At 41.5% G+C, this 26339-nt stretch overlaps 1 protein-coding gene across 1 annotated transcript in view; it reads right to left on the bottom strand.

Annotated features, from left to right (window-relative positions):
* The window catches only part of LOC137341643 (guanine nucleotide-binding protein G(i) subunit alpha-1), a 208946-nt gene that overhangs the window by 46593 nt on the left and 136014 nt on the right, over window positions 1–26339 (bottom strand). The gene's annotated exons all lie outside the window — the stretch shown is intronic.

Here is a 26339-nt window from a genome sequence, read left to right on the forward strand (position 1 = left end):
GGCTGATTATGGAATATATTGCAAGAAACAAACCATCATCTTTATCTACAAACGTGAATTACAGTCAAACTATACAGTCATGACTTAAGTTTGGTGTCTTTCATTACGCTCAGCCTGCAGATTGCTTGGCTAAGCTTTCCAGAGGCAGGTAAATCACAAGAGTTGTTTGCGGTAGAAAGAGTGATAGGGTTTTGGCACGCCTGACGGCAAAAGGCAAGTAGTCTGATTCAGCTGACTATACTCTATTTTTTGTGTATGTAATTTTTTAATAAATAAATTTAGCAAATACTAGAAGCATCACTGCAACTCTCAGAATCTTCTGAAGCTGACATTTCTCCTGTTTTTGCAATCCAGCACAATTCCCTGGCGAACCCAGAAAAAAACTATCACACTGGAAATCAGAAACAAATGATAAATTGTATGACCTGAGGAACCTGGGTTCTTGATGTGAAATGTAATAGTAACTGTCACTAAGTGTATTTAAAATGTCTAACATTGAAAAAAAATGCTGGAAATACACAACTAGTCAGTCAACCCTGTAGCAAGGAAAGACAGGATAATGTTTCTTACATGGAAGGAGTGTTTGGGTCCCGGACAATTGTGTAGCAAGAGGACAATGAGCATGTGTTGCTTCTGCTCTGTTACATAGGAAAGTGCTAAGAGAAGGACTGCTGAACATTGGGTTGATGGGAGAATGAATAAGGGTACCTCAGAGGGAACAGTCCTTCCAGAAAGCTGAGAGGAGAGGGAGATGTACTTAGTGATGGGATCATTTTGTACGTGGCTGAACATGATCTGGTGAATGTGGAGATTGATGGAGTGCAAGGTGAGGACAATGGGTCCTTATTATTCTAAGAGGAGGAAGGAGGGATTGAGAGCCACAGTCAAGATGATGACAACCCCTGTTGAGGGAAACATCAGCTGACAAAAAAAGGACAGTTCAGAAGCTCTGACATAGTAATTATCAGAGCAGCTGTGACAGAGACAGAGCAAATGATTTAGCAATGGGGGATCAGGTGGCTGTAGCTGGATTGTTGCCTTGTTTTCTTCTCTTTTCAGAACTGTGGATCTACTACTTGTTTCTCCCATTTTTTAAAATTTCCATTCCAGACCTCCTATTTTTTCCAGGTTTTTTCCCTTTCTAAATATCATTCAATTTTTTGCTTTTTTCCCTTATGTTTGCTATTCCTATGCCTTTTCACCATCTCAGCTATTAGCATGTTCTTTTAATGTTGATTGTTTGCTTCACTGACATTTTTATATCATTTAGCAATTCCCTGCTTATCTTTTAGCAGTTTGCAGGTTATTCAACTCATTAACTTCTTCCATGATTGCAGTAGACATTGCTTATCCTTGTCCCCAACCTACTAAAATGTTTGAGTATGATTCAGTTCTGTTGAAAGGTTACACACAAAATGTTAACCTGCTGTTAGACCTGATGGGTAATTCCAGCATTTTCTGTTTTTGGTCCTTGAGATCTCACCTGTTAATACAATTACAGGAGATCAGCTGAACATTATGAAAGATCACCAAAATCAAAGGACGGATGCAGATCTTATTATCTACTTTTGACAATCTTTATTTCAGGGCGCACTCTGTCCTGCTCTTTTTCTTTCAATTGCAATTGTCAGCTCAACTCAATTGGTAGCATTCTTGCTCTAACTCAGAAGTTTGTGGGTTTGTGCCTGTTCCACAACTTGAGTGCAGACTGACACTCAAATACAATACTGAGGGAGTGCTGCATTGTTGAAGGCACTGCTATTTGCATGAGGTGTTAAACCTAGGCCTAATCTGTCTGTTTCAGAGGTTCAGTAGATACCATAATACTTTCTTTCCTCAACTAATGCTGCCAAAAAAGAAATTAAGTGTTTATTCATCTCACTGCTGTTTCTGAGATGTTGCTGGTACAAAAAGGCTGCTGCATTATCCACATGAGCACAGTTACTGGACTTCAAACTAACTCATTGATATGATAAGGTACTATAGATAAATGCAAGTCATTTTTCTTGACGCTGTTTCTCTCCCACTGTGCAATGATTTCTGTGACTCAGTGGGGGTAATTTTAAAATGGGAAACTCGACCCCAAACCGCCTCCAACGTGCCCACTTCTGATTTTAACAGAGGTGGGTTGGAGGGCTGGTGACTAAACTCCTCTCTGGAGACGGGCCTGTCATTTAAAAATTTTAATGAGGCTGCCTGCCTCAAATTTTAGCACACTCTCAGATTTAATGCTGGCCAGCCTGGTTTCCTAGGCCTCAGGAAACCCAGCAGCAGGAGGAAGGTGGGAACAACTGGATGGAACAGGTAAGTGCCTTGCAGCACTGCTTGTGGGCCAGGAGGAGCTGGAGTGCTTCCTCCGACCCACCAAGCTTACCTCCTTCCATCCCCGCGATCGTCCCCCCCACATCCACGATCAGATCCACCCCGATGGCTGACTCGCGATCTCCCTCCATCCGCTCCACTCCCAGGCTATGGCCTGGTGCTGCAGGCCTACCCACCTGATAGCCAGCCAGGCTCTCAATCTGGCTGAATGGCTTCAAAAAATTTAAATCAGGTCCTGCCATTAAATTCGGCAGGACCTCCGGGAAACCCATATTTCCGCATTTCTTGGCTGCTAAACCGCTTCCCCATAAATATTGGGGCCAGTCTTTCTGTTCCATGTTTTTTACTGTCACCCACTTTGTCCTACTCTTTTTCTTACTCTTTCGGGCTGACTGTTCTAAGACTCTCCTTCTCTTTGTGTTCTATCTCTTCTGTTTGTTCCCAATGACTCTATTTGGCTCTCACAGATGTTTCTTTACAGATGAGTAATAACTTGCCGCAGTTCAACATTAGCAAGAGAAAAGCCATCATCTTTGGCCCCCATCACAAACTCCACTCCCCTGCCATGAACTCCATCCCCCTACCCAGCCACTGTCACAAGCTGAATCAGACTGTTTGTAATAGCATCTTTTAGGACCCTGAGCTGAATTCCAGACCCCATATCCTCTCCATCATGAAGACTACTTACTTCTGCCTGTGTAATATTACCTGCCTGCACCCCGCCTTAGCCCCTTCGTCACCACCAGACTTGACTACTCCAAACGCTCTCTTGCTAGCCTCTCATCCTCCACTTTCCATAAACTCCAACTTGTCTAAAACTCTGCTGCATGTATCCTGCCCACCCGCTCAGCTTCCATTCCCGGCTGTTCTATGATGTCGCCCCATTTCCCCAATGCATTAAATTTAAAATCCTTATCTTTAGATCCTCCCGTAGCCTCATTTACCCTATCTTTGCAATTTCCTCCAGCCATTCATCCTTCCCTGAACACTCCCTTCCTCTGACTCTAGTTTTTGTGCATCCTCCCTTCTTTTGCCCCATCATTGATACCACAGCCTTCAGCTGCCTTGATCCAACTCTTTGTAAATCCCTGCCTCAACAGCATGTGGTATTAATGTGAAGAAATGCTGACCAGGAAGACTATACTGCTTTGGAATGAACAGCCAATATCCATTAAGAACAAAATATGTTCCTTCTAACATCAGAATGTTGATTGGCTCCTTGAAAGGAATATTAAACCTACGTTTTCCAGAGATGCAATGTCATAAGTCGTACTGAATAGTAGGTCTGTGAGTTAGGATTTTTTTATTTCAATTTTTAATTTTTAGATTTTTAAACGTTAAATAAAACATAATAAATCATGAAGTGTGCAAATTAACATAATCTCTAATATTGCTGTACTTCAACCAGAGAACAACTAAGATATGATTATGAGATACTGTTGTGAGCAGGAAAAATCAAGAAAGAAGCTGTAAGTCCAATATGATCTGGGTCGTCACTACGTAATGTTTCAGTGTGGGGAGCATTTGGAGAACAGTGATCATAATATCATTAGGTTTAGAATAAATTATGGAAAAGGACAAGAAACAGTCAAATGTGAAAATGCTTAACTGGAAGAGGGCAAATTTCAGTAAAGGAGGAAGTAGTAGTGATATTGGATAGGATAAAAATAGATAGAGGAAGTACTTAATGATTGGCAGTACTCTAAAGTAAAAAAGTTACCCGGTCCAGATGGGATGCACTCTAGGTTACTGAAGAAAGTAAGGGTGGAAATTTCAGAGGCTCTGGCCACAATCTTCCAATCCTCCTTAGATATGGGGATGGTGCCGGAGGACTTGAGGATTGCAAATGTTACACCCTTGTTCAAAAAAGAGGAGAGGGATAAACCCGACAATTACAGGCCAGTCAGCCTAATGTCGGTGGTGGGGAAACCTTTAGAGACAATAATCCGGGACAAAATTAATTGGCACTTGGCAGAGTATGGGCTAATAAATGAAAGTCAGCACGGATTTATTAAAGGAAAATCGTGTTTGACCAACTTGGTTGAGTTCTTTGATGAAGTAACGAAGAGGGTTGATGAGGGTAGTGTGGTTGATATGTATATGGACTTTCAAAAGGCATTTGATAAAGTACCGCAAAATTAAAGCCCATAGGATTAAAGGGACAGTGGCAGCGTGGATACTAAATTGGCATGGGGACAGAAAGCAGAGAGTAGCGGTGAATGATTGTTTTTCGGACTGGAGGGAAGTATTAGGACCACTGCCCTTCTTGATATATATTAATGACCTGGACTTAGGTATAAAGGGTATAATTTCAAAGTTTGCAGATGACATGAAACTTGGAAATGTAGTAAATGATGTGGAGAATAGTAACAGACTTCAGGAGGACATAGACAGACTGGTGAAATGGGCAGATACGTGGCAGATGAAATTTAACGCAGAGATGTGTGAAGTGATCCATTTTGGTAGGAAGAATGAGGAGAGGAGATATAAATTAAAGGGGGTGCAGAAACAGAGAGACCTGGGGGTGCACATACACAAATCTTTGAAGGTGGCAGGACAAGTTGAGAAGCTGTTTAAAAAAAGCATATGGGATCCTGGGCTTTATTAATAGAGGCATAGAGTACAAAAGCAAGGAAGTTATGCTAAACCTTTATAAAACACTGGATCGGCCTCAGCTGGAGTATTGTGTTCAATTCTGTGCACTGCACTTTAGGAAGGATGTCAAGGCATTAGACGTGGTGCAGAAGTGATTTATTAGAATGGTGCCAGGGATGAGGGACTTCAGTTATGTGGAGAGACTGGAGAAGCTGGGGTTGCTCTCCTTAGAACAGAGAAGATTAAGGGGAGATTTGATAGAGGTTTTCAAAATCATGAACGGTTTTGATAGAGTAAATAAGGAGAAACTGTTTCCAGTGGCAGAAGGGTCGGTAACCAGAGGACACAGATTTAAGGTGATCAGCAAAAGAGCCAGAGGCAACATGAGGAAACATTTTTTTACGCAGCAAGTTGTAATGATCTGGAATGCACTGCCTGAAAGGCTGGTGGAAGCAGATTCAATAGTAACTTTCAAAAGGGAATTGGATAAATACTTGAAGGGAAAACATTTACAGGGCTATGGGGAAAGGGCAGAGGAATGGGACTAATTGGATAGCTCTTTCAAAAAGCCAGCACAGGCATGATGGACCGAATGGCCTCCTCCTGTGCTGTACCTACTATGATACTTTATGATCACATATTTTAGCACAAAGTTATACAATTATGTAGGGAAATAGACCCAGAACTGGATTACGACTGGAGTGCTGGGTGAGAAGAAAATGTTAAGTCAAGTCAGAAAAGGAAATAAAATCTAATTCCATAGCTTTTGAACATGAAATCCAAAACTTCAGGATAGCTGGCACTTCGCTCTCTCCTTCACCACTGTTCAGGAAGCAGGAAAATCCTCACTGGCAAAAATCTGTTATAAAAATCTTAATGTAACGGCACAAAGAGTTGATGTTCTGTCATTTTTTGTTTTTGTTTTACTAACTGGTTTGCTGAGCATGTTTTTTTAAAAATTATGTGAATACTCCAATCCAGGGAAGTGACATCTAGAATTTATGAGGAACAATATATACTGGATAAAAATCCCAATGTCGAATTTACTCATCCTGCAACTGGATAGAATGACTCTTATGGGGAAAATATTAATTGCTCATAATTGAAAATTTGTAGACTAATCATCCACTTATCCAGAACCAGCAGCGAAATGTTACCCACAAATTAATGGAAAATGGTGGTTCCAAATCTCTTTTAAACTCAATGTCAACCCATTGTTTATCTTTCCATTATTGAATATCCTAAAAGAAATGGGGAAAATAATTTAAAAGGAGTTGAAAAAGGCAATGGTAGCTGAAATTAATCTGCACATAGTAAATCTAATTTCTAATTATATGATCTATAAAATGATGGCAGATTTATCTCTTTACTGTCAATACTATATTACATTAGCAGTCAATAGTGAGTCTGACTATGGATTTAAATTATGTAGGCTCTTCCCAAGCTTAATCATGATAAATATATGTGACAATTCAATCAACAGGTACTATTTATATTTTGGGCATCAATAAAACTGGTCTGATATTTATTGTCACAAAAAAGCAACTTTGACACTGTAACTTTTGGCACAAATTTGTTAGTCTACACTAAATACACTATTTTCATCAGTAAGAACAAGCTGAGAAAGGCTGTTGTTCTAAATATTGAAATAAAGCAGTAACCTACAGATTGCTACACAACAGGGATGAACTTCTCAGTTTTGTGCACAGTGTAGTTGAAACAGGACTGTCTCAGAATAAACAGGATTTTTGCATATATCATAGTTGTCAATGTATATAGGAATGGATGAAGTGGCACAGAATAAATAAAGAATTCAGCTGCATGTGGTATTAATCTGAAGAAATGCTGACCAATAAAACTGTTATCTCTGCTTTGGAATGAAAAAGAGTTTGTTACTGGCTTTTCATAAATCTAAATTATAACAAACCTTGAGATTTCTTGGGTTCTGGCATGCTGACCCAGGGTAAAATAAAGGCCCCAGGTTTTCCCTTTTCTGTTTCCACCAAGAAAATAAACAGCAGCAGACCTGTCAAGGCCACAGAATCTGGAAATTATTGGGTGGGAAGTAGGAGTAAAGTTGGAATGGAACATCGGCTCTGTTTCATAAGCAAAAATGTGGGAAGTGACCGTAGGATGAAGGATACTTGATGGATCTGTACCACATTTTGCTCAAAATTCTTGACTACTGAGCATTTTTAAAGATTCTGAAGATCGTCAGCCTCAGGATGACCTTGTGACACAGCACACAGAATGATAGGCGTAGGTTCTTATTCTGATGCCACCAATGGAAATTCTGTTCTTTATTGGGATGAAACCACATTGTGTAATATTAGTAGTGAAGTATTAATGGTGTTGATATAAAATGTCTTTATTTATTCTGTGATATATGCAAAAATCCTGTTTATTCTGAGACAGTCCTGTTTCAACTACACTGTGTACATCCACCAAAACTGAGACGTTCATCCCAGTTGTGTAGCAATCTGTAGGTTACTGCTTTATTTCAATGTTTAGAACAACAGCCTTTCTCAGCTTGTTCTTACTGATGAAAATAGTGTATTTAGTGTAGACTAACAAATTTGTGCCAAAGGTTACGGTGTCAAAGTTGCTTTTTTGTGACAATAAATATCAGACCAGTTTTATTGATGCCCAAAATATAAGTAGTACCTGTTGATTGAATTGTTTTAACAGTGTGTTAAAGTAGCAGGGATTTCATAAAACCGCTACTACACATGTATACTAAGATCACAGTGCGTGAATCATATTGACGCAGATAAAATGTAAAACGCATGTGTGAATTCATTTTTCGCTTGTGCCATGTCTCGCTTATGGCATTCTATTAGATCAATATTTTGTCAATGAATAAGAGCATTTATTGAGTCGTGCAAAATATAAACAGGTTTCAAATGAGATCTCAATCATAAACACTGCATTGTATTAGTGCTAGGCCTAAACAGAGAAAGAAAATGGCTGTAGGCAGTAACAATGTCAGTGATCCTTTCACTGCGAAGAAAGCACATCTCAGTGAGGAAGACTTGGAGGCCTAGAAATTCTAGCGTGGCCAAAAACAGGTGCTCAGGGGACACAGGGAACAATCCCTCCATCTGAAGGGTAGGCCCAAGGCGCACATAATATTGGGCCTCGGGCCATATTATCTTTGAGCTGGCGAGCTGCAGATACCTAATGGGCTGCCCAAGCAGCTCACCGGAGAAGAGGACTCGAAGATTGGGCCGCTGGGATGCTAGGGACCGAAAAAGGGGGAGAGTGGACAAAAAGGTGATCAGGAAAGGGGACATCGAGGTCGAAGTCGCGACCAGCTCCTCCCGGCTCCACATTCAGGTAAGTATATTTTAAAAACTTACCCTGTTGGTTTCAGACTGCAGCATCCCATTTAAGGACCGCCTGTTAGGCCGCATGTAGACCTGGTTTCCCTGAAATGGCGCTGGCTGCGTTCAGGACAGCCCAATATTGCAGAGGGGGCCTCAAACAGGGGTTAGCCCCCTTAATTAAATATGCAATGGGCCTAACGCCTGTTTCAGGCGTGGGCCCTGGATGCCTTTTTTTTGCCTACACCAATATGGCGGGAGGTCTCCTAATGAGTGTGTGCTTCCTGCTCGCCATATTGGAGGCTTAGCTACCTGTTTAATGTCTAAAAAATGGGCGCGGCTCCATCCAATTTCTAGGCCACAGTTTCTAGCTGCAAAGGTCTTTAAAATAGCAGTAGGCAGCAATATCTGATGAACATAAATCCAGCATATTCTTCAGAGTCATTCACGAAGAATGGCTATTTGGACAAGCTACCCCAGCACTGAGTCAACATCCTCAGAAGAGGAAGAAGGGAGGGGCAAAATTATTGGAAAAAATAAAAGTAAGAAACAAATAGAAGTTTGTGCAATTTCAATCAACTCCGATTTTTTTAAAAATTCAAGGTTAAGGATACTGGTGCATTTTAATAAAAATTCATAGATCCAATTTACCTAACTCAACCAATCTTTACATGAAAATATCCATACAGTAATACACTATACTATACAAGTATTAACTACAATAACAGAAGTTAATGTTTCACTGGAATATTTAAATTACATTTCAAACAAGCTATGAATCAGGTAGCCATCTATACACAATAGACAAAACTTTGCAAATGAGATTCAAAGGGTGCAAAGGGTGGTATTCCCAATTTGACCATAAGCAATACATTTTGCCACATTTTCTTTGTGATGGCACTTGTTCACCCATTGGTCACAGTTTCACCACTTTTCCTATGTGCATTGACAAGTGCAATTGATCAGATGCAGAAGGAAGAAACATATCTTTAGTTTGCCCAAAGTTTATTTTCATAACTCAGCTGTGGACAAACTCTACGCACAGTTAAGTCCTAGCCTCAGCCAGATTTTATCTATGTGCACTGACCAGATTGTATTAGTTTTTAAACAATAAAATACCAATTAATCCTGTCACCATTTGACACAGTGGACTGGTCATTTATCCCATGTTTTCCCCCAACCAAACTCTAAAACAACAATGCCACCAGCTGGAAGGGCAGAATATTTTCTTGCTTTGGTGACTTGAATAACATCAGTGCAGTCATCTTTCATCCCAAACTCTCTATTGTTCCATTTGATGTTGCATCTAATCACTTTTTACCTGTTCCTGCTGTCTACCATCTTCACCATCACATCCCATGGCCTCGTCTCTACTTTATACTAAAGTGGCTTGCTGTTTTTTAGAATTAATTTCTTCTCGTTAAAATTGAAGTAACAGCCTTTGACAAATTAAAATTTTAATCGGATAACAACAACAACAACTATCATTTATATAGTGCCTTTAACGTAGTAAAACCTCCCAAGGCGCTTCACAGGAGCGATTATCAAACAAAATTTGACACCGAGCCACATAAGAAGATATTGGGACAGGTGACCAAAAGCTTGATCAAAGAGATAGATTTTAAAGAGCGTCTTAAAGGAGGAGAGAGAGGCGGAGAGGTTTAGGGAGGGAATTCCAGAGCTTAGGGCCTAGGCAGCTGGAGGCACGGCCGCCAATGGTGGAGCGATTAAAATCGGGGATGTGCAAGAGGCCAGAATTAGAGGAATGCAGAGATCGCGGAGGGTTGTAAGGGCTTATTCAAAATAAATTATATTCTCCAATTCTAAACTACTTTTATAGCAAACTTTAAGCATGTTTTCTTCCAGTTTTGGTACCTGCACAATGAAGTGAAAATTAGGCTCATAATATCTGTAGTGCTGCATTCATACTGAGACTTGATCTGGACTGAGATTTATTTGGGATCTGCTGATTTAAAATTGCCTGTAATTTGAATGACAACACACCTTGGTTTCTCAAAGAAATGATATTATTGTACATCTTGGAGCCCTGGTTAACCATACAGAGATGAGAGTAGCTGCCCTTGATAACATGGCAGCAACCAAATGAGTATGGAACCAAGGAACCCTAGCAAAATTGAGGTCAATAGGAAAACCTTCCAGTAGCTGGTTTCATACCTATTACATGGGTAGATAGTCATGGTTGTCAGAAGCCAATCATCGCAGCCCCAGGACATAGCTGCTGGAGTTTCTCAGGGCAGCATCCTTGGCCCAATTATCTTCAGTTGTTTCATTATTGACCTTCCCTCTATCATAAAGGCAGGAGTGGGACTGTTCACTGATGATTCTATAATGTTCACCTCTATTCACAACTACTCTGATAATGAATCAGCCCATGCCAGCCAACCTGGCCAACATCCAGGTTTGATCTGACAAATGGCAGGTAACATTCACATTATATCAGTGTCAGGCAATGTCTATAAGAGAAAACCCAATCAACTTTCCCTGACCTCAAATAGAGCCACCATCGCCTGGGGGTCAATATCCTGGGGGTCAGCATTGACCGGAACTGTAATTCGGTCAGCCAAATCAGCACCTTGACTACAAGAGGAGGGCAGAGGCTGGGTACTTTGCAATGAGTGGCTCACCTCCTGACCTGTCAATGTCTTTCCACTATCCACAAGGATGGAATACTCATCACTTGCCTGGAATTGGTATAGCCACAATAACACTCATGAAGCTCAACACCATCCAGCATAATCAAGCAGTCTGCTTAATTTGGTGTCTGAGGCACCAATTCATTTTTCCAGCCTCTCCACCTCCAGTATATAATATAGTTGCAGTACGTACTAGCTACAGGATGCATATAATAGCTCACCAAGGTTAGTTTGACAGTACCTCCCAGCCCCATGACTTCCACCACCAAGAAGGACAACTGCAGCCACATTACGAGAACACCATCACCTGCAAATTCTCTTCCAAGTCACACTTTGCTCTGATTTGGAAATATACTACAATGTTTTTCATCATCTCTAGACCAAAATCCTGGAACTCCCAACTTAACACCATTGTGAGAGCACCATTAGCACATGGACTTCAGTACAGTGCTTCAGGAAAAGGCCCACCATCATCTGTCAGGGCAACTAGGGATGGACAATAAAAGCAGCCTTACCAGCGTTGCCTGGGGACACCGATTAGGTGTCGGCAGCTCAACAGTTCGCTGATAATGGGGCTCGAGGCCCAATATTAGGTGCACCTTGGGCCTATCCATTCAGGCGTAGGGATTAATCCCTGTGCCCTTGCGAGCCCATTTCCGGGCGTGAACACATTTCTAGGCTAATGTGTTTTTAAGCTGCTACGGTGGTGCTTGGTTTAGCTGGCGTGTTCCTTTAAGGCTACAAAGTGTAATTGCTGTCAGTAAAGACATTCTGCGGTCAATCAAGGTTTAATTGCTGTTTGGTAAGAAACGTTTGCAGATTTGAAGATCAGAGAAAAATAGTATGAAATTACTGCCTCTTCCCTTTTTTACACTTTTAACGCTTTCATTTATGATGTACATAATATATGGGCACCAGGCCTCTGTATAAGCATGTGACCAGCATTACCCTTTAAGAAAAATGATTATGGTTGATAATTCCATGACTATCCTTGTACTCTATTTCGGCTATCTGCCGTCATATCCAACTACCATTGTTGCCCTCTGTCAAATTGACTGCAATATTGCATGTACTAACTACCATGATTGCAGAGGGGTGGTAAAAAAATATTCAAAGAATTTCTTAGGCCGGTAATATAATTTGGTCCTATGAAGTCTAAACCATCTGAGACTCATTTTCAGAATGTCAGATACGTGCTCTGTGATTATCCAGTATAAGAGTGTGCATCTTGAGGTCTGGTTTGTGGATTGGCATTGGAGTTGTTGCCTGTGGCCTCAGACCATAACCTCTATCACTTTCAAAAAAGACGGAATGTCATTATGTAAAACAGATGCAGACGCTGAGACCTATGGTTTAATCTTTTACCTGGCAGACAACCTCAAGTCAATTCTCTTTTCATAAAATTATCGGCAAGCCCTGAATTTCAAGGAAACAACAGTTTAATTGTTCCTAATAAGTTTTCTTAGCAAAAATAACCAAGGAAGTAGAAAAAAAAGTGTTGTGCACCGAATTCCGATCATGATATCACTGTGAGCAAATCAGTGGTGATGTGTGAAGTGACTTTGCATTATACTGACTGATGTGCAAGATTACTCCAGCAGGATCTGAAGGTGCCCAGTATCCAGTATAATGTATCCAGTACTTTCTATTGTCTGGCCAAGATAGGAGGGGTTGGGTTTTCTGCAAGATCCCACCGGAGAGTGGGGCAAAATTGAGCGACAATGACCACCACTGCGCGAACTCAATTTCCCTCCCCCTACACCTGCCCTGGTTGTACGGGTGCTAGCTGCCTCTTTCGCACTCGCCCCCTGCAAATGCTTGTGGGGAGGCAGTGCAAACGTTCTCAGTGGATTTTCCTGCTACCTGTTCCGTTACCGCCGCTCCTAGGACCACCAGGAGAACCGCAGGGGAGCTGCGGGAAGGCCCGAAGTGTCAGGATGAAGGGAGAGGGCCTACATGTGGTCTCCTCTTCCTCCAATTCAGCCTCATTAACAGACGACACCTACTAAAACTTCATCCAAGATTTTTCTTTGGGGCTTTTCCGTCCCTTAATGTGTCCTCTCCACCTCGTCGGGTGTTGCAGTGACAGTACTGCATGATTTCCCTCTGTTGTAGTGGAGGGCTTCCTCTTGGTGATGGGAATCCTGGAAGCTTGCCCTGCATGCCCAATTAATCTTGATCCATGAAAATGGGTTGGGGTTACGGCAGGGTCGGAGGGGTGGGCAGAAGTTCAACCCTGCCTCTATCTCACCGCAGAGAGAAAATCAGCCCCACAAATAAGTTGCTTTTTAAATAAATAATAGCTGCAGTTGTCCTAGCAGTAGATGGCATAGCTCTGCATCCACCTCCTGATGACCCAAACACTCTGAAGATAGTTTCCTACAGAAGCTGCCACGCAAGTGCAAAAGTGCCCGCATGTATGGTTGGCACCCTGGCATGCCTTCTTTCATGCTATACCATTCAAAGTATGACATGCTGTTATTGGGATGCTTCTCAGGAATCACCCAACATTATGGTTAGTCAGGCATTCACATATCTTATTTGTACCATCTAGTCTGCGGTCTGCTGTCTCAGCTTCCTTTGGGAATAGAAAAGCTAACCCTCTGCCAAAGCAAGGTATGTGCACCTCTATCTGCAGACATGGGTATACAGGTACTGGAGGGTGAGCACAGAATACCTATGGTGCTGCCTGACCAGCCTGGCATCTCTCTGTTGTTCCTCTTCTACTCCAACCAAATAACATAGATATCGGGGGAAACAAAGGCAGCTCCACAGCAAATGGCTCAAAAGCAGATTAAAAAAAAACAAAGGGCGGAAAACAGGCAGTAGCAGATCGGCAGTTCGTTATGTAACCTGCCTTCAATGATACGGAAAATCAAGCAGGGTGCACAAGAAGTGGCCAATCCACCATCGCCTGTTTACTTCCACCACCGAATGTTAAAATCAGTTCTCAAGTGTCAAGAGAATCCCTCCACCTCAGAAAAATGGTTCAGAAAGAACCTTTCAACTGTAGTAACAATTTGCCTGCTGAGTTTTATAAACGGAATTCTGGCTTCAGCTCAATGCCGAACTGGATGCTCATTTTCTATGGCCGAGACAATGAAACTGTCCAAGTTACGCAGAAATGGTGTGCACAAAGTCGTTACTTTATTTATGCCTAACTTACATGCATGAGCCCGAAAACAAGCAGTGCTTCCTGCACTTAGAACATAAGAAATAGGAGCGGGAGTAGGCCATACGGCCCCTCGAGCCTGGCCCACTGTTCAATCAGATCATGGCTGACTTTTGACCTCAACTCCACTTTCCTGCATGATCCTCATATCCCTTGATACCCCTAGAGTCCAAAAATCTAGGCTTAATGACTTAGATGAAGGGACTGAGTGTAATGTATCCAAGTTTGCTGATGATACAAAGCTAGGTGGGAGAGTAAGCAGTGAGGAGGACACAAGGAGTCCGCAAAGGGATATAGACAGGTTAAGTGAGTGGGCAAGAAGGTGGGAGATGAAGTATAATGTGGGGAAATGTGAGGTTATTCCCTTTGGTAGGAAGAATAGAAAAACAGAATATTTTTTAAATGGTGTGAAACTATTAAATGTTGGTGTTCAGAGGGATTTGGGTGTCCTCAGCCTTGAATATATTCAACGACTCAGCATCCACAGCCCCCTGGGGTAGAGAATTCCAAAGATTCACAACCCCCTGAGTGAAGAAATTCCTCCTCATCTCATTCTTAAATGGCTGACCCCTTATCCTGAGACTATGCCCCTTAGTTCTAGACTCTCCAGCCAGGGGAAATAACCTCTCAGCATCTACCCTGTCAAGTCCTCTCATAATCTTATATGTTTCAATAAGATCACTTCTCATTCTTCTAAACTCCAGAGAGTATAGGCCCATTTTACTCAACCTTTCCTCATAAGGCAACCCTGTCATCCCAGGAATTAATCTAGTGAACCTTCGTTGCACCGCCTCTAAAGCAGGTAAATCCTTCCTTAGGTAAGGAGACCAAAACTGTACGCAGTACTCCAGGTGAGGTCTCACTAAAGCCCTGTCCAATTGTAGTAAGACTTCCTTACTCTTGTACTCCAACCCCCTTGCAATACTTTCCTAATTGCTTGCTGTACCTGCATGCCAACTTTTTGTGTTTCTTGTACGAGGACACCCAAATCCCTCCGAACACCAACATTTAATAGTTTCTCACCATTTAAAAAATATTCTGTTTTTCTATTCTTCCTACCAAAGGGAATAACCTCACATTTCCCCATATTATACTTCATCTCCCACCTTCTTGCCCACTCACTTAACCTGTCTATATCCCTTTGCGGACTCCTTATGTCCTCCTCACTGCTTACTCTCCCACCTAGCTTTGTATCATCAACAAACTTGGATATATTACACTCGGTCCCTTCATCGAAGTCATTAATATAGATTGTAAATAGCTGAGGCCCAAGCACCGATCCTCACAGCACCCCACTAGTTACAGCCTGTCAACCTGAAAATGACCCATTTATCCCTACTCTCTGCTTTCTGCCCGTTAATCAATCCTCTATTCATGCTAATATGTTACTCCCAATCCCACGAGCCCTTATCTTGCGTAACAACCTTTTATGTGGCACCTTATCGCGTTCCTTTTGAAAATCCAAATATACTACATCCACTGGTTCCCCTTTATCTACCCTGCTAGTTATATCCTCAAAAAACTCTAATAAATTTGTCAAACTTATCAGAAATAACAGCAGAAAATGGGGTGGGTGTAAAAGTCGGGGGAGATCCATATACACAAGGTCTCCATCCCTTTTCCTGATCGGTTTGCCAAATTTTAATGTGCAAATTGGGCGAACCAAATCAGAAAAGCAACCCTAATTGGCGTAGTTGTACATCTCATTAACATAGTAATGTCACATTCTTTAGCACCAAGGTATTCAGTTGTTGGTGGCCACAAAAAAGCAAGGCCACCTTGATAGAAATGTCACTACCCTATCTTGGCTTTCTTTTGGAGAAGAATGCATGAAAGCTTTGCATTATAGCTGTAGCTGTGAGCAACCAGTTAATAATGATAAAAATATGAAAATTTACAAACAATAAATTGTACAGATTTCAGAGCATATTCCTAAAAGTCTCAAGAGAAAATATATTTTTTTTTTCATCAGGGAGTTTTCCTGATTGCCTATTTCTTGTTCGTTGTTTCTGCAAAGCAAAAAAAATAAGGTCTATCTTTGGGGAACACCAGAAACTCCATTCGTAGTATCAAAACAGGCTTTATTCATAAACGACATGGCGGGATTATTTTGAAGTCGAAAAATTGACAACTCAATCCTGTCCCTGTGGGAAATGTGAGTAAAAAATTGTATTTTGCCCTCCACCCCACTGAAAAGAAAATCCAGGACTTTCACCTCCGCGCAGAGAGCAGTAAAACATGCCCTCTGACCAGCAAGCCCTCCTACTGAGAGGAAAATTTGAGTCTGGTGAGACAGAGTGGAACCACAGCTCCACCCTCGCCATGAAGAAAATCCACCCCTGCAAGAGGAAAGGGAGTTCACCACAATCCTCCCCCTTTAACTGAGATGAAAATGCTGGTCGAGGGAAGGGAAACCCTGATTTCTCCTCAGCTAAGGTACATTCTCAACCTTTACCACCCTGAAAAATTGGTGCTGCATGGTCGAATTTCTAGGCCAAAAAATCTTCTACATTCCAATGAGAATAAAGGATATGTGGTGCAACATTGCCATCTACTGGTGTAATAGCATATGACACATAAGGATCACATGATGATAACCTCAGAATTGATAGGTTCAGAGTAAGTCATCTGACATTGCTTAGAAATTGTTCCTCGAGATGTATAAATAGGATCACTTTTAGTAGTTTTGATATTTCGCACAGAGAACTCGCCTAGATTGGTTAGTGGTTCACAGACCCCAATGGATATCTTACTTATAAGTATATAAATATATAGGCTTGCTTGTACTTTGTCAATATTTCAGACCCCACCACCGACGCCATCCTCGTTTATCCTGGCAGCCGCCTGTATCAGGCAAATGGCACTAACCATTTGCTATTACCATAGGCGTCAATACAAAGACACCTTTTAAACCGTATTAAGCGGACCGGCTATTTTGAGCACTTCAAGCAAATGTTTGCTGTGCGATTACCTGTCAGACGTTAACTATATATTGAGAAGCAGTTCCCTTGTCCAATAAACCATGTAAGCATTCTTTGGATTTCAATTGAAATGGAAGGTTATTGGGAATATGACAACTCGTGTAACTGTTTACTCCAGATTACTCCAGATTCGGGGTCACCTTCCGTCTGCCCGTCACAGTCTAACTGCCTCTTAAACAGTTCCAGGGCTTTAATCTTAGAAAACTTAACGGATTCATTGGTGTACTGACTGCTGGCACAAGGCCCCGTCATCACTGTTGGAATAAATTCTTTTGCAGAAAAGCTAGGGTAAGCAAATACTTGTCAATGATATTTACTCTTATGCTATGGGGTTATTAGGGAATCCGATAGATTTACCAGCCATCATGTGTAGCAGGAAAATTGTGCTCGCACCAACGCGCCCACTATAAACAGTGGGGACCATGTTAAAATCAACAACTTAATTTATCTTTAGCATCGAAACCTATATCATTTGGATCACTTTCATCATTTTTTTCATGGACATTCAGGAACAGCAGGATAGAGCTCTAGGGCCTTCACAGATTGCAGCTAGTGTGTGATTACCAGCAGCATATCATGTAGGTCTGTGCCCACTTTAAATGTGGGGTCGGGTCAGAAAAGTGTTAAAACAGGAAGTAAAGTTTTATAGACAGTAGGTATAAGGGTAGAAATTACCATCAGGAATGTTACTATGCAAATGCTTAATACACTTTACCGAATTTCTCTCTCTGATATTTTATCAAATGCATTAAGCCATTTATTTTAAATAGCCTGTAGTAACTTGCACAGTTCCAAGAACTATCGGTCCTGTAGTTTTTTTTCTCTCCTTGTGGGGAACTGTCTGTCCTCCACTTGGCAATATACAGACGGCACAGTTGAAATTTGGCGAGACTCACATCCCAGTGCTCCATGGCACAGTGGCGGAGGATTTTTGAGAGCGGTTCTAGAGTAAAATGCTGCTTAGGCCTTTGACAAAAAAATGTGATAAACACTGCAGTAAGTAAATAGGTTATGAGTAACAAATTAGCATGTTGTGAAAAATAGAGGTCAGAATAAATATGTTCTAAACCTAAGAAACAAGAGGCACGACAGAACAACATCCAAACTTCCTGCTGTGTTTCGAACAGCATCTCTAAATTGAGGAAATCAAAAATTAATTGTCTGGCACAGGTGCTGAGTTCTTCCAATCTATTCTGAAGACAGCCCAGTCATGTGGTGTTTATTACTAACATTACCTAGAGCACAAAGCTTTAATGAAGGTAAATTTTAAGAAAACAAAACTAGTAATGTATTCATTACTGACTCATGCACAGACATGAAACCGTGTAAAATTCGAGGAACTGTAGTTGTAAAACGCACTGGTTCCAAGAGGTGGTGGTTCTTGGTGACAGTGGAACGTGAAACATCAAGAATAGGAAATAAAATGCAACACCCATTTGTCAATAATAAATAGATAAAAAGATAAATCCTGACAAATATATCATTTGTTTGCCAATAAATGTTGTATTTGGATTAGGATTTCTATGAACTGCAGCTAAGAGTCAATTTGCAAAGGTTGTTACTCAAATCATTGAATCGTTCTGCAATTCATTACAAACAAAAATAACAAGGTACTTCACAAAAACATATTACACGGTAATTTGGGTATATTTAAGACCTATGGGTAAAATTTTAACTTCGGCGGGGGATCAAAATGGGGGGTCGTGGATCGGCCGCCCGTTAAACACCCCACCGATTATGCTTTCCATTGCCTGGGTGTATAACGGGCAGGCGATCCACTACCATACGTTTTCCATCCTCGCTGAGGCTGAATTTTGCCCGTAAAGTTAATTATCAAACAATTTGTACCTGGGCCCAAACTTTTGCTTGCGTCTGCTCACCAGGAGTGAACGGAAAGTGTTTTTTCACATTGGGATTTAAGAGTTGATTTTCCGATGGGGATTCAGTGGTAGTGCATAAGCAAATCAGACATGCACGGCGCAGACCTCGTGAGATTCTGGGAGGTCCGCTGGCTTAAATAATTATTCAGCACATTGCACTGGGAATGTACAGGCTGTGAGAGAAGAATATCCAACTCCGCAGCAAATTTGAAAAGTTGCTGCTTTGCCTTAAAGGACCACTAAAGGATTTTGGTGATTTGAAGTTTGCTACAGAAATTCTATTCACTGGATTATAATGAAAGGTTGTGCAAGAGCCCAGGCAGGGAAAGCCCTGTTGTGCTGTCTGAGCAGAGGTGTCAGAGCAGATGAACCCATTTTCATGTGAGAAGGTTATTGGCACAGACGAGGAAAACATTCAACACATTGAGGATGTTTGAAAAGGTAGGTGTATCCTCAAAGAAATGTCTCTGCAAATCATTGGCCCAGAATCAGCGGAGAAAGGCAGCTGGTGTCTCCAGGTGTGTTCTCATTATTGCTGCATTTTCTTCCTCTCCCTAATCCTTCACAGTGAGGCATTCTGTCAATCATGAACTTAGCAAAATAACATTCCACTTCTGGTGACGTCACATTTGTTGCTGATATGATTGTAGAATCTGTTTCTTGTGTCTCTGAGAAACCGCCAGTCACTGCACAGCACAGCACTCCACCTATTACAAGCACTCGCACAGGAATATCCAGTACATTCTGATGCACACTTGGAGCAAGGAGCAACAGGGTGTAGCTCTGAGACTGTCTCCCTGATGAAGCATTAGTGTTGAAGGCAGATCTCCTTGGGCATGCCAAGTAACTCTGGCAGGATCTATAGACCCAGCTCCTTGGGTAAGAGGGAATCAGAGCAGACTGCCTCCAATGCTGGCTAACCTGCCTCTGTTAATTTTTGTGGAATTCCTCCTCATCCTCTAGCTACCTGAGGGAAAGAGGAATTCCTAGAAGAATGCCCATTCTACCAGTGTAGAGTGCATAGACAGAGTGAAACTCCCTTCGGTGGTAGGAAGTGAAAAAAGAAAATCAAAGCGAACAAAAACTTAAGTGGGAAATAGAAAAAACAAACATACTAAATGCAACAAAAGCAACCCAAAGAGCCAAAAATGGTACCAGTTCACACCCACTCAGAAGGCCAGAAAGTGACTTTGAAAATGTGCCCTCTTTATAGCAGCCTTCAGCGATGACGTTACTCTGTGGCAAACCATGAGACGGAGTTCTGGAGGAGCAGGATATCTGCCTGCCCCTCTTTATCCACTCTAACCCAACCCATTTTCCAGGGTCGGGTCTCGTTGAATATGCGCAGCGGGAGTCTCTCCCGCTAGTGCAATGGAGGAGGACCCTCCGGTGATGGTGCAGCGAGAATGCTGCTGCAGCACCAGGCGATTCAGGGAGAGACCTTAAAGGAGCAGAAATGCTCCAAAGATCTCAGTCGATGTCCCAGTGAAGGGGCAGCTGAGACCAGAGCTGGGAGTGGAATGGAGGGAGAGAATGCCCTCTCCTTCATTGGGAGCACGTCAGGGCCATTATCACCGCTTCGTAGGGGCTTACGACCATCGTCCCCACGGAGTAGGCGGAAAGAAGGAAAATCCAACATGGGTCCAGCCCCTGCCCCCTGCCCCCATTAACATGATCCCACCCAATTAGGAAAATTCCCATGCCCCAAAATGTGTGAACTATTCACCTCAGAGGCTTCAGATTATTCTAAAATGGGATTAGATCATTGTTTATTCTCTTGGTTTATTGATAATTGCAAATATCTAAACACAATTATTGAAAAATTAATCTTTCAAAATAGGCTTTACCAGGGAGTTTATAATAGTCAGAAAGTGACAAAAATACAATGATTGCCTCACGTTATTTTCATAATGGTGAAAATCTTGCTAAGCAAATTTGTTCATACTCTCAGAGCTGCATAAAACATTTTGGTCTGCAACGCAGGAGACATATGTAGCTCTATTTGCACCAGGACTAATTCTACATATGGTGCCTTTTCTTTTTGTGTTATAAAATTTGTTCATGGCATATCCGGTGAGTTATTAAACTAGATATGTGACTTCTCAGAGGACACAAACATCAAGTCATGATAAATGGACTCTGTCTTCTCACAATAAATTTAAGCTGATTATGTTTACTAGCATCAGGTACTAATAATATTGTTCTGTTTCTCATAGGTAAAATTTCTTTTATTAGTGATTTTACAGTAGTATCTTAGTTTAGTTAAAATTGAAAAAGGTTGGGAATGAGGCTTCTATCCAATTTTCCTTTTCTGCGTTTCTTCAAACTATCTTCTTCTGTCAAAATAATCAATGAGACCTTCCCCACACCCCTCCCCCAACAAAAAAAAGACAGGAAATAAAAGAAGACAATCATACAACCTTTGAGGGAAAAAAGTAAACAAAATGGCTGACACTTCTGACAAATTGAATTCATCTGTCCAAAGAAATGTTTTTACAAACAGAAAAATGTTAGAAGACTATTAGGAACACTATGATAGGCTGTCAGATGTTCTAAAACCTCAGCACACAAATTGAGAGAATTTGTTTCAAATCAGTGGTTCTCATGTATACATCGAGTAGCTGATGCCTGTGAACATAATCAGCTGAAGCCATTTTAAAAAAAAACTTTTTGATGCTCATTGAAGTGAGGGAAATCACTGCTGGGAGACAAAACACTTCATTTTGGACACTCCTAGGTTATATGCAGAATGGTTCAATGCAGAATAATGTTGCCACTACTCAGCTCTACACTCAGAAGAGCACCCATGCTACACCAGAAATGATATTCTTCCATTTCCCACACCAGCCATTCTGTGGCCTCTCTGAGTTTGCCAATTTATTGGAAATTAACGCCAAATTATAGGTAGTTCTGAGCTGTAGGCCCATGCCGATCGAGAATTGATTTAAGACTTGCTTCACATTGGACTCTTACAGTCCCCAAGGACAAATTCCATCCCCTCAGGTCAAGAGATAAAAGCTGGATGAAGTTATTAAATATTTTCTTAATATTATTTTTTTGATATATGACAGCATTATTATATAATGGCTATCACATAATGCCCGTGCATCTCAGAGTGCTTCACAAGGCAGGGAAGTATTTGAGAGGATATTTAAAGGTCAGTTTGCAATAGGAGACAGAATTCCTTCTGTGCTTCCTTACTGAACTGTTGTCTCTAAGTAGACATCTTCAGTGACATCTTTGATGGAACAGAATGGCCTGTAGATTTAGCTGGCCTTCTTGTCCTTTGATGTAGCCTTATTCTTTGTGCCTCTGTCAATTCTTCTTCTTCCTGTTCTTGTTCTGCCTGCATAAGAACATATGTGGGAATGCCCATAGTCAGAGATCTGCGACAGTGGGGTGAGGAAAAAGGATTTTCCTGTCTGGAACAGCCAAAAGGCAATTTGCAGAATCCTTTCTTAGTTGCACACCTGAGAAAAGATTTTCCTACTCGCTTCAGCCAATCCTGATGTGAACATCCAAAGCCTGTGAACTTAGCAACTTCCTAGTTGACAAGTCATGCAGGTAATTTACCCTTCTTTTCTATAAGTTTAACTTAAGTCAGGTGCAATTCTGGTGTAAATGGCGGAATTTCTAGGACAGCAGCTTTTGGCTTAATTATCGTGTTATTTGTACACATGCTCTAGGCGCATCTTCTGTCTGCAAATTCTACTGGAGTTTAGTGACTATTTTAGAACAGCTGCAACTTCAGCGTATTTGATTTACATCCCAGACTCTGGTCTCCAACGCCAGGACTACACGAATTTCAGGCCCAGATTGTGTAAAATTGGAATGTTTGAGAAAGATTGTTTAGATTAAAATAGAAGTATAGACTGTAAAATATATCACAACAGTTAATTTATTAGCCTAAGCTCTAGGCACAAAGAAGAAATACAATATAACAGCAAAAACAAATTATAATACATGCACACCTAGCATGTGCCATAACCTGCTACTCAAGGAGAGAGTTTGTATGATTTTAGCTCACATCACGAAACCTTAACACTGGAAACCAATCAGCAAATATTAGTTCATTTTTACTGTAATCAGGAATATTTAACCTCATGATGGTATTAATCATATTGCAAAGATAGTTAAATAAAGTGGTGGAAGTTAATGCATCTCCGTATCTGACTTAGTGTTTGCTGCCTCTATCCAGTCGGAGTTAAGTTGCACATCACTCAGTGTTGTACTGTGGCCCTTCTCTGTACATACCTGGCTTGGTGAATTCAGGCTGTGGTTTGTGGGACAGTTCAAGCAAGCTAATTGTGACAACATATATAAAACCTGAGACATAAATCCCAATCTAATTTGCTGAGCATATATATTGGCTCAACGAGGAGGAAAATTCATTTGATACCCTTCAATTGAGAAAGGTTACATTTTGGAATTTTCTGATACATATTTTGGATATTTTATGGGATTTAGCTTTCATATGTTAAATGTAAATAACTCAAATCAATGATAATGTATTTTTATATCATAAAGTAAATGTGTTAATCAAGTTTTGTTATTTAAATGCAGTAGGAATGATAAATAAAGGCTCAAATATGTAACTGGATGCTTTAACAACCAATCATAAATGTGTTGTGAAAATATTAGTAAGTGCATAAGCATATTCATTTTAAAACTCCCACCACCAATTATTACCTACAAGTTATTACAGAACAATCGGTTTTACAGAATGTTTTGCCTGAAGGGATCACTCTTTATCTCTTCCCAGAGGCAGCTTATGTGTGCATTTTGAACAATTTTGTCAAGTAGAAATTTTATTGGTGTAAACTGTGGATTCCTGTGGGCATATACAACGGCCTTCAGGGTATTTTTAAACATTCCTGATGGAAGGTGTAATTTGATGGGCAGAATGAAATGAGTAGGTTTTCGTGCCTAAAATATTCTTTATAGTAATAAAATTCCAAATTAAGTAATGGTAATCATAATGTAATCTAGTCATATCAATATATCTGGCTACCAATCATTCTTTAACATGCTTGATCAAAGCTGAATTTCCCTGCATTTTTTATAAATTTAATTCTAAAAGGTTGTTTTGTCATGGAGAAATGTTAACTTTAAAAAATAAGCCTTCAATTTGCCTTAATTATTGAATTAGTTCACTTTTGTGTGGCTAGTCAACTAAATTGTTAAGCTCATGGCCTCTCGTCTAACAGCAGCTTGCCTTCCTAGTTACTAGGAACACATATATTACTAAATTTCTGTGAATACATTAAATTGAAGTCCAATATTTCAAGTTAGGGTTATTTTGGAGAGTGCCTCAAATTAACTAAAGAAGATTGTGAGATAAAGCAACTTAAATTTGTTTCCCATGTCTGGCATATGCATCGAGTACAGCACCTTTTATTGTGTAGTGTTTAATTATTATTGCATTTTGTCCAGCAGAGAGAACTAGTTATAGAGGCAATGTTGTCATTCATTTTGGTAATGTTTTTGGCTGAGATGTTGGGCTAGTAAATTATAAAACGGCTGTTGAAATAAAGAAATTAAATGCCAAGATAGAGATCTTATAAAAGGAGTGGGGAGCTAAACTGGGCCGCGCAGCGCCCAATTTGTAGGCGTTACGCAGCCTCCTAAACTCCGAAAATGGCATCCGGAATGCGCGCGCACACTTCTAGCGTGACGTGCACCGGACGCCATATTGGTAAAGGCGTTCGCACAGATAACAAACTCCGGCACCATGTAAAGTAGGGAGAGTATGCGGTAGATCAGTGTACAAAGCTGATTTAAAGGGACGGATGCGATTTTGGAACTCAACGCTCCAGCCGACGCACTGTCTTAACCTCGAACAGCTGAACAGGTCTTAGGCAGCCTGGAGGACCCCCCACCAGCACTATTTAAAGGGAGCATGCAGGTGTTGCAGGTTAGTTGCTGGATTAGTTATTCTGGCTGCTGGTACAATTGTACGTGTTTGTTGTAGTTTCCTATACTTGGAGAAAGTTGCAATATATTTAGAGAGTGGTCTGGCTGATCATGCATTACTGTTGGTGGCATTTAAAATAGTGTGCTGAACAAGGTTGCTGCCAACCATGGGTGGCCTGCTAGGGCATTGAACACGACTGGGAGCATGCAGAGAGCCAACGCAGAGTAGTCAAGTTGCGAGGAGAGGGAGGAGGAGGAGGCACAGGGCACTGAGCAGGAGGCCATATCCAATGAGGACATTCAGGAACAAATTCCCTTACCCCAACCTGAGTGAAGATCAGTGCATCCAACGGCTGCGGTTCACGAAAGAGGTTGTTTCGGGGATTTGTCAACTGCTGCAGCCACAACTGCAGCCTCAGAGCACAGCAAGGACAGCATTGCCTGTGGCTGTGAAGGTAACCGTGGCGCTGAACCTTTACGGCTCTGGATCCTTTCAGGCTGCTGCTGGCGATATATCCACCATCTCGCAATTTGCAGTGCACTGCTGCATAAGGGAGGTCGCTCAGTCTCTATTCTCTCATTGTGCAGCTGGTGTGTGACCACATGCAGTGCACATGCAGGTTAATGCCCACTACCCTGGCAACAGTCATGCGCCTTCATTGTGCTGCTGTCCAACGTGCCACCTATCTTTCAACCAGCACGGCAAGTCAAAAGCTGGCTACTGGGTGACAAGGGCTATCTCCTCATGAAGTGGCTCATGACTCCGGTCATGAACACACGCACACATGCAGAGCAGGCCTACAATGAGAGCCATGCAGCCACACGGAACGTCATCAAGCATACCATAGACATCCAAATTGTGAAGGCCTTGGAGAGGGTGCAGAAGAGATTTACTGGAATGATTCCAGGAATGAGGGACTTCAGTTATGTGGATGGACTGGAGAAGCGGCTTGTTCCCCTTAGAGCAGAGAAGGTTGGGAGCAGATTTGATAGGGGTATTCGGAAATTCGGAATCATGAAGGGTCTAGGCGGAGTAGATGGAGAGCAACTGTTCCCATTGGCAGAGGAGTAAAGAACCAGAGGACATGGATTTAAGGTGATTGGCAAAAGAACCAAAGGCAACATGAGGAAAAACTGTTTTACACAGCGAGTGGTTAGAATCTGGCATGCACTGCCCGAGGGGGTGGTGGAGGCAGATTCAATCGTAGCCTTCAAAAGGGAACTGGATAAGTACTTGAAGGGAAAAAATTTGCAGGGCTACGAGGATAGGGCGGAGGAGTGGGTCGAGCTGGATTGCTCTTGCAGAGAGCTGGCACGGACTCGATGGGTCGAATGGCCTCCTTCCATGCTGTAACCATTCTATGATTCAATGATTCTATTCCGCTGCCTGGACCATTCTGGAGGAGCCCTGCAGCACTCCGCTGAACAGGTGTCAAAATTTATCGTTGTACTCTGCATGCTGCACAACCTCACCCTTATGAGAGGCCAGCCCTTGCCAC

This window comes from Heptranchias perlo, chromosome 24 (assembly GCF_035084215.1).
Source record: "Heptranchias perlo isolate sHepPer1 chromosome 24, sHepPer1.hap1, whole genome shotgun sequence".
NCBI classification, from domain to species: Eukaryota; Metazoa; Chordata; class Chondrichthyes; order Hexanchiformes; family Hexanchidae; genus Heptranchias; species Heptranchias perlo.